Source organism: Pinus tabuliformis, chromosome Q (assembly GCF_031772625.1).
Source record: "Pinus tabuliformis cultivar Carrire ecotype Pingquan chromosome Q, CPIR1, whole genome shotgun sequence".
NCBI lineage: Eukaryota > Viridiplantae > Streptophyta > Pinopsida > Pinales > Pinaceae > Pinus > Pinus tabuliformis.
The window spans coordinates 659,892,857-659,903,258 of NC_142296.1; positions in this window are offsets into that span (position 1 = coordinate 659,892,857).

A 10,402-nucleotide genomic window follows, 5' to 3' on the forward strand; every position below is an offset into this window, starting at 1 on the left:
CGGTCACTTCCTATCAACTTCAGCTCATTATCCAGGAAGTTGACTGAGAGACTCCCTTCAAATACCTTAGAGCTTGCATGCCCTAATGGCAAGTTCTTCGCAGTCGACAACAAGTTCACATCATTGGCTTTTGATTGGGTGATTTCATGGGTATTTGACATCAGTTCCTTTATTCACATTCCATGAACTGTGTTGCTAGTACCTTGAGAGCCATTTCCATTATTGGTAGTTTCTCTTGCGCTTGTTAACGATTCACATCATTGACCGGTAATCAAGCGACTTTCTAGCATGTTCGACTTCAACACATTCATTCACATGTTATGATTTGTACTTTGATCGGGTCATTTGAAGCGCAAGATCATATGCTCATATTACACCAGTCCAGGTTGCGAGGCAATGTGACATGATCATATTGATATACATGTCTCTTTCAGATGGATGGCTGCGACCATACCATGAGTTATTATATGTGGTCCTTATCATTATTTGATGATTGCTCCCATACCTTGGATCCATTTACATGATCATTCTCTGGATGGTTGTGTTCATACCATGATTCATGTATCATTTCTCAGAGTTTTTAGTGATGTATATGCTTTCTTGTAGTTTTTCTGATGACAGACTCCAGTTCCCTGCTTCCACTTGTAAAGCATTTCACCCCTCACTCTAGTTCGACCTTCACACTTTAGGGGGCATCTGTTACACAACATTTTGTCACTATCCCTGTACTCCCCATCCATGATCCTGGAGGACCTCTACAGTGAACTCAACATGCTTTCTCATCATGAAGAAACTCCCAGTATGCCCCTCTTCATGAGCAGAATAATTCCCCTTCGCATCATTTCCCAAGAATCTTTCTTTTATCCTAGTTTACAAGACCGATGCTACTGATCAATTTCCCCCTCGTGCCGATTTGCAGAGATTAAAACTAGCCCTCGCGCCGTATGGAGCGGTTGAGCCCTTTTCCAGTTGCGTCGATCCTCTTTTGGAAGGTTTTTTAAATATGGAGCTGAAGCTTCCATGTCTAGAAGCTTCGTAACAAAAGTCTGGTAGATGGTTGGTCCAGATGGAGCTGAGAAAGTTAATTTGGGCTCCTTTCCCCTATTAGGATGAAACAAAATCAAGATATAAGACCTTCTCCCATGATGAGAGGAACCATCTCCCATCCATCCAAGCTATATAAACCTCTCTTTTTCCCAAGCAAAAGCTGGTTGGAGTTTTTGGAGTGAGTTTGAATAATCAACAAGTCATCTATAGGTTGTAGCTTTCTAGTGTATGTTTGAGGGAGAATAGTGTGTTTTTGGTTTGGTTTGAGACTAGAGGGAAAGAGGACTTAAAACTTCCATTGTTGGGGCTATCCATGAAGTGCTAGTAGAAGTGTGGGAACCCGGATACGTTGGAGGAGACCAACAACGTCAAGGCACCAGTTGTAATCTCTTTCTGATTTATATAAATGCAACTATTGATTGATTTCCTACATAAAGTGTCATTTTACATATTTATGGCTTAATGTTCCTTGACCTATTAAGTAGGATGAATACATTATTGTATGATATCACGTTTGTTGTTGTTGTTGTTTGCTTATTTCAGGTATTCAAAGGAAGGAAACGAAAGATAGCTGGAGTGAGGAAGCAGGATCATCACCAAGCGGAATAGCGTTCTAAGAGGTAGGTGTTGGAAATAATATTGAGAGGGGGGTGAATCAATATTATCAGATCAATAATTTTATTTCCCAAACAGATTTACATATGCTACTTCAGTGAAGTGAACTAGCGTGTACATGCAACTGTGATTAGAGAAACCAGCGTATATCTAGAGAACTTGTGATTTAGACAATTTATCATGTGTTGATCTTAAACCAGTGCATACGTAACATATTAGGCAGTGTAGTAAAAACAGAATAAAGCATCACACATAAGCAACACACATGAACGCCAAGATTTAAGGTGGAAACCCAATGTGGGTGAAAACCACCTGCTACTGTCATCTCTGTCTTCTTTTAATAATAAGAAAATATGTTTAGAATCTTGTACAGGTGCAGACTCATACCAGTATGCAGGCACCCACCTGCAGAAGGCTACAACCTTTTCTTGTTTTCTAGCTTCTACTAGAAGGGAGCTGCAACCCCCTAGCTCTTGTGCTAGCCAATTTGTTTACTAGTATGTAGGCGCTGACCTACAGAAGGCTACGACCTTCTTTCTTCCTCCAGGGACCACATTTCATGAATTTTCAGACTGGATACTCCTGGAACACAACACCACAATCTGAAGGTCACGTTTCATCCAATTTTCATACTAGACCCATCAACAACTTTTAAACTTAAACTGCATCAACCAACATTCAATTAATCTGAAAAATCAGATCACTGACACCAGAACACTGTGCTGAACCCAGAAACCCACATCATCATTCAGAATGAGCTGTAACATCAAAAACCATGCATCATACTGTATACACTACTTGGATGAACCCAAACTACGTGTATACGCTACTTCCGTTAATCAAACCTGCATATACCTTCAAAACTACTGCAAACATAAACTTTTGAATCAAGTCTGTACCAACCAGCAATATATCGAACATCTACTATAAACTTACAAAGCTTTACACAAGCAGCAACAACGATCACTTCTTCTCACTTATACAATCAATCAATCAAATACCAACCTCCTTATACATTCAGATTTACATTCGGATCTAAGAAGACTTCATTAACAGACAATATTAAAACAACATAATTGATTAGATAGATCAGTCAGATCTGAAGAAGAGGCTTTATTTTGTATACATTATTATGAAGAGTAGAATATGCGTGTACACATGCTTTTGAAGAGATGAACCAACGTACAGATCTGCAAATATCAACTCATACCTTTGCTACACTTTTAAACTTCAGACAAACCCATATCACGACACTTAAAGAAGAAGACAGGTGTGCACAGTTAGATCTAGCCCAACCAATATCAGATCATCCAATAATAAGTCATTTCAGGTCTCATGATTCTGATCCAACATTGAATTCAAGGTGCACAGAGTATTTCATATCAAATCACAAACATAGCCCTTGCAACATAAAATATACTTCAGATAGAAGTATTCCTTAGAAACCCATACACTTGCACACTTGGCCTTATGATCTTCTCCTCCTTATATAGCTTTCGGCCCTTTGTCAATACCTTGGACCAAAACCACTTAGGACCAATCAGCGTTGTTAAAATCGCGATAAAATCGCGATTTTTTCAGCTTGCCGATCAAATCGCGATTTTTATACGAAAAAATCGCCTACTTTTTTTTTGCCGATTTTTACTGAAAAAATCGCGCTTTTTTCAAAAAAATCGCGATTTTTTCGAAAAAAGCGCGATTTTTAACGAAAAAATCGTGGGGGCTCAGGACAGCATAGTTTTATAACTTTTTTTGGGTTTTTTCATGCAATGTTTTTTGAAAGAAACAAATAATTTTTGAGTGGGGTAGCTTAATGATCAAGTCTAGGCCCTAGTATGGATATGCTATTCATGGTAATGTTAAATTCTTAAAGTAAAAGTGACATTCTCCTTAATCTTCATTTTCATCCTTTTACTTAAATTTTTAACATTACCATGAAATGACTCAGGATGTTTGAGAGTGGTTCCAGCCTCATTGGATTTCATATGGAGAAAGTAGAATTTTAGATTTCATTTAAAATCCAGCAGACTTATCAGTTTTTCAGGATTTCAGGATTGGGAGATTGTAATGTTTCCAGGTGACACCACCTGCCCGGGCTACCCCTGCCACCAGTAGAGGACGTGGTCTACCTCCTATAGCTCCTACTTCTAGTTCTTCAACGTCTAGATCACATCAGACTCCACTGCCATTTCCACCTGCACGGGCACCAGCATCTACATCTAGAGGGAAAGGGAAAGCTGTGGCATTTTCTCGCAAGAGGGGCAAAGGAAATCAATAGGATTAGACTTTCATTTTATTGTATATGACATTATGACATGATGAGATACATTATCATATTTTTTGTTGATATTTTGAGGCTGAGTTGGGACTTACTATTCAGGACATGATTCAATGTTATGTGTGATTTTAGCGCTAGAAATGATATTAAACATCTTATATATTAGTTTTTTTATCATATTTATGTGTCAATGTATTTATTTTATGTTGTAGATGGTTTAGATATTAAAAAAATTGAAAAAAAATGAAAAAAAAAATGAATATTTTTGTACCAAACGATTTTTTCCCGCTTTTTTTCGATTTTTTCCCGATTTTTTCGATTTTTTCCGATTCGTTCCCCGCGCCGATTTAATCCCGATCGCGCTTTTAACAACATTGGGACCAATACCTTGGACCAAATACCTAGGGTCAATACCACAAACCAAATACCTCAGACCAAATACCTCGGACCAAAACCTTGGTTTACCAACATGTACGCGCTTTTCTTTCTGTGGGAGTGTGTGTATAAGTATACGCTCTTTTTGTTCTGTGGACCAGCGTGTATACGCTGTTTTGACTAAGTGGACCTACATGTACTTCTTTAAATTGTTTTTCATCGGCCTTTTCTTTTACCTTCTTTATTCTGATCAATAGAACTTAGTTCCATCTTCTTGTTCTTCTGTACCATTGCCTCGTTACCTCTGAATATACCTGTTGTACTATGAGTTTCCTTTTACCAAAACTGAATTGATCTGTGAGTGAGTTGCCATCAAGGACAACACTTGTATCATAATGCCAACAGTAGGCCCTCTTAATTGATTATAGATTAAGGAGATTTTCCATAGATTGTTTGTTTGTGGTTAGACCCGCTCTTTTGGGCTAGAGGAATTGTTTGTGTCCGCACTAAGAATTTACCTGCACCACAACACTCCCAGGAGGTTTGTGGTCTTAAGTGGTTAGATTATGGTGAGAAACTTGCAAGTGGAGGTAATGATAATATCCTTCTCATTTGGGATGTAAAAGTAATGTCATCATCATCGTCATTAGGTAATCAATATCTCCATCAATGTGTCAAGCACCAAGCTGCTGTAAAATCTCTTGCATGGTGTCCTTTCCAAGCAAATTTACTTGAAAGGTTTAGTTGGGAAAGTAAAAAGTTCTCACTTTAAGGCTTAAGGCAAGGCTTAAGGTTTGAAATGGAACTTAGTGCATGGACTAACTATATAATATAGAACAACAATATCATTTCTATTTCACTACTATCACCATATGGAGATGCAAATAGAATTGGGTAAAATGAGTCAGCTAAAATTACTTCTCCTTGTGGATCTGTGGGGTTGACTGCTTTTGGATTTACCTTTGCATCCCTTACAATTTGCGTGCCTATGTCTATTATTGGTGGTACTTAACCCCTTTCTCTCCCCTCACTAGAGATTATTTTCATCACAAAGGAATAGATACCTTGTAATATCATGATAAGTTTGGACCACCTGGGTCTCTTACATTGCAATAAAATGTTTGGTGATCTATTGGCGGTTCATTTAGTTGTAACTCCTCTCCCGAAAGCTGCAATCAAGTAAGAGAGCTAATTAGTCTGTATGAATTGGTATTGGGGGAGATGTTTTTTGTGTTTGGTGGGAGCACTATTTTTTAAAGATGGGTTAGTTGGAACTATTATATTAATAGTTGTAGTATTAGGTCTGGAGAATGTCTATATGCGAGGCTCTTAGATAGATGTATTGATTTCATTCAGGGCGGTTCCACAGAAAGAACAAAACAAGCATCTCACAGAAGCGCATAAGAGGAAGGAAGCCATTACAATAAGGCATGCATCCTCCACAGGCAAGCATCAATTAAACAACACCGATATGCTCGCTTGTCGCAACCCTTTCAGACTGGGGGGAAACACAAACTGGAGTCTGTGTCAACAATCAATACAAAAGATCTCAAGTAAGAAATATAAATCTCAACTTCTTTGTTTCAAAGGTTTGCACGATGTGATTGGTCTTGACAATTTTTGATTTGGAAATCGAGGTTTGTGTCCTGCAGTGGAACAAACATCAAAAGGAGCTCCTGAGTAGCCATGGATTCAGTTAAAATCAACTCCGTCTATGGAAATATCCTACTATGGTCAAATTGGGTGAACTTACTGGCCACACTGCACGTGTCCTACATCTTTCACAGGTCTTGTGAAGCAATCAATCTGATTTCAATTTAGTACCAAAATTTATGCATCTCAATGAAGAATTGTGCTTCATGGCCATGTTTGGAGTTTTGTAATTCAACTTTAACCTATAAGTTTTTAATGTTCGTTTTAACTCCAAACTAAAATTATTTTGTCAATTTTTTTGTCATTTCAGAGCCCAAATGGAACTATCGTTGTATCATTCGAAGTCGATGAAACGCTTCGCTTCTGGAAGCTGTTTGGTGCACCCAACAAAGGTCATCTAAAGACCCTTCAGTCATAAGAAAGTGCTTTTTCATTGAAAACTGTTCACATAAGGTAACCCTCTGAAGCATGGACACAAATATATGCTCAAAATTCCATGCCTCCTCTACAGCAGAAATTTGTATCATACATTGAAATTATTTATTTGCAATATGGTATGCAACATATGGCCATGTCCACAACTATATTCCACATTTTTTAACTTATCTGAAGCTTAATCATTCACGCAATTGGGGTAGCCTCTCAGAGTAAAAATTATTTCAAGAAGAGGATTGCCAAAAGACAAACCATGATCAACATGTACAAGACCACAAATGTCAATGACCCAAGAGATATGGAATAAGTACTTGCATTCACATTTCATGTAATTTCATTGCACATAAGAGGTTTTTTTGGAGGGCTTTTGGAATTCAAACAGGTCCAGAGGGTTGGATATTCAAGAACTCATAGCAGTATGAAGGAACAAGTTTAAATTTAGTTTGTATATATCACTTGTTGTACACACAAGAAACAACTGAATATCCAGTGATACCATGCATGGACACATCTTGTAAAGCACGAGCATACTAGGGGAAGGGCATGGGTATATACTATATAGTTTCTCTTCTCACCCACCAAGCGGAAGCCATTTCAAAGCTCTTGAGCTGTTTCAAAGCTCCTCTTCAAACAAACATGTTCCTTGAGATGTTTATTTTTTACTATTGACTAGAAAGTTATTAATGTTGATACTAATAAAATACACTGATACAATTAAATGGTTGATTAGAAGGGAATCCTCATTTATTTGAAGAGCTAAAGAGCTAGGAAAACTTGACCAACAACCAATCCTGCAAAAATTTATGTAGCTCTTGTAAGGCAAGGACTTGCTACCTTGCAAACCCCCTTGTTTTTTCTTGAAATTTCCAGTAAAAAAAATATATCAGTTGTTTCTTGCATACCTAGTTCGGAGGACAAGGAGGTTGATAGGAGGAGGAGGAGGCTGCAGAATTCCTTCAGTGACAATGACGAATGGCACCAACAAATCTTGCAAAAAAACCATTAAAAAATTAAAAACAATAGTAAAAAATGCAGTAAAAAACCAAAAAATCTGAAATAACCTCCATGCCAACAAATATGTTGTCGGAAAACCAATTCCTCCAGTGCATCAATAGCACAGAAAATCCCTCCAGCGACGAACGAAAAATAAAGGTAAACTAATAGTGTAGAAAATCTTTTTACGACATCAGGGCCGTGATATATATAAGCATTAATTTGATCGAATTAATAATTCAGCCAAATTATTAATTCGAACAAATTATTATTTCAGCAGAATTATTATTTCGACCGAATTAACAATTTGGCAGAAAAATTTATTGTCGATTTTTCCACCTCCGGCGAAAAATTCGTTTAATGGTCAGCGTTAATGTAAACGACAATAATAATTTGACCGAAAAAATTGTTCGGCCGAAAAAGTACAATTATGAATTTTTCAGGGGCATTTCTCACAAAAGTGTAATCCAACTTCACATGTTTACCTGAGGATAAGGGAAGACCCTTCAATTGGTCTTTGGGGTGATTAAAGGTTGTCAAGATCCCTTATAAATGACTTGCATTTAATGGTGCTTTTCTCTTTGGAGGTAGCAAATCCAAATGGACAAAATGGTTGGGATCAAGAAAGGAAATCAACGAATGCCTTGAATCTTCAAGGTGAGAAAGAAAAGGAATGGACTCATTATGTTAACTTGCTAAAACACAGTGCCATTAATCTACCAAATTAGAGGGTTTCAATTAAATGGTCAAAGAATAAGGGCTCACAGGAACACAACTAAGCTTGGTTACCCAACAAAGCAAATAATATACATCCATATTTGAAGTTTGAAATAATAACATATGTGATACTACCTTAAAGGCTCAAAAATAGATTTACTAGTTTTCGATGTACTTTGGTCACATGTTTGGCTATGGTAGATTCCTTGGCCAATACATTTGGGTCCCTCCCTTGCTAATTTGGATGCCTCTCATGCACTATTTGGGATCTGGTTAGTTGAGGAATCTCACTTGGGTCTTTAAACATCTTTAATCCATTAGGGAATGCTCTCTGAGGCACCCACTTGATCATATTGGCTTCTGACTTGAGTGCTTTCAACATGAGTTGTAAATTGCGACTTGTTTTAAACCTACCATGCCTAATTCTAGAGGTTTTTTCATTCCTATTATAAAGGAGGGATTTTTGAGAAAAATATGTTTACCTCAAATACCTATAATAAATTTTCTTGAAGAGTGCCCATGAAACAGTCAGTTATGCCCCTCAAGCATTCCCATATCTATTTATGTTGGGAAAATTCCTCATTGTTAAGGGTCTCTAATCAGATCCCCACATACATTAAAAATCTATAAATTACTACCTATCTCCCTTCCAACTTCCATGCATGTGGGATTGCTAGGATATATTATCTCTATCAACCCTCCAATTGTTTGGAGATTATAATAATTGATTTTTTCCTCTCCATTTGGATTAGATCTTCCTTTGTTGCATTGATTGGTTCAATTGCAATGTTTGGCTCAATCCATAATTCACATTCAATCATCCAAAATCTCTACCTCAAAGGATTTGTATAATAAGATAACCTTCTTAAGCGAGTGCATGCAGGTCAAACAACCCCACAGTTTCATTTGAGTTATAATTAGATGTTCATGTTTTCTTGTTGCCTTTGTTTCAACTATTTGGAGAGAATTTTTTTGGGTTCGCTTTCCCAAGCAAAAGGAAACCTCACAAATATGTAGAGTAGGTTCCTAACCATTCTTTATTGCTTGTTGATTCTTATTTTGCCCTTTGACTAGGTAGCTTGGATTAGAATAAAATTATGTATATGAAAACCTAGTTAAGGTCTTTCGCCCTTTGACTAGGTAGCTTAGATTAGAATAACATTATACATATGAAACCTAGTTAAGGTCTTTCACCTAGGTCTAAGGCTAACAAACCCTGGGTCCCCTCCCAAGTTGCTTGACCATCAAAGGAAATTTTAAAAAGGAATTAAACACTTACAACAAGAAAATGAGAAACTTGACCTTGTAAAAAAACCTTGCAAAGGAAGAATAGGTATCAAGAAAAATTATTTAAAAAGATAAGGAAGAAGAGGTATCAAGAAAATTGATTCAAAAATATAAGGAAGAAGAGATTTTATAAAGAATGAAAGCAAGGATAACTTGGGTAAATTTTGGTAATAACAATAAAAAGTTCTTTCACACAATGTCAAACATAATAACAAGATTAGAATAAAAAAAAGTTTGAATCATAAGATGCAATTCTCAGTGAAGATCCAAACTTAATAATCCATAATGAGTGCAGTTGCATTAAAGATTTGTATGAGGACAAGCATGGAAATAGGTTATCTCCCTTTTAGTTTTTTACCTTTGTTTTCGGAACTGTGTTTGTTTTTCATATTATCAACAACATGTGCCTATAGGTTAACACACTCTATTGTTGTTATTTTGATTGATGTTTTCAGTTTTAGCTATTTAAATTTTAGGTTAAATTTCTAAGTGTATAATATGCTTACTAAGTCATGGGGTCTAGGAATCAGCAAAATCAACCAAGTAGAAGTCTACATGCTTCTGCAAGGTGTCTTTCCAACTACGAAGAGAAACATTCAATATCTCATTATCATTGGTGACCCAACCATTCTTTTGTCCCACCTCATCAATTGCTCTATTCTGTCTAACATCAAAATTTGAGCTATTATAAAAAGGATCTATCATATGCTAGGAATATCTCACTCCAAATCGTTTATTCATGTCCATAGGAACAACAACAACAAGTTGGACCTCCTCGTGAATGGGGGGTCCATCTAGCAAAAGGAAACTTTAAGTGGATGGGGTTCTACGCTTAACCCAATTACCTAATCACTTCCCTACGTTTGTAATGGTACGCAAGAGGATCAATAATCTTAGCCCAAGGAAGTGATCTTAATGCTGAGGATTATTGGAGAGTTGGACAATACAAGTTTCTATAGAGGAGATTAAGTCATGTTGACAATGAATTGGATGGTTTGGAGA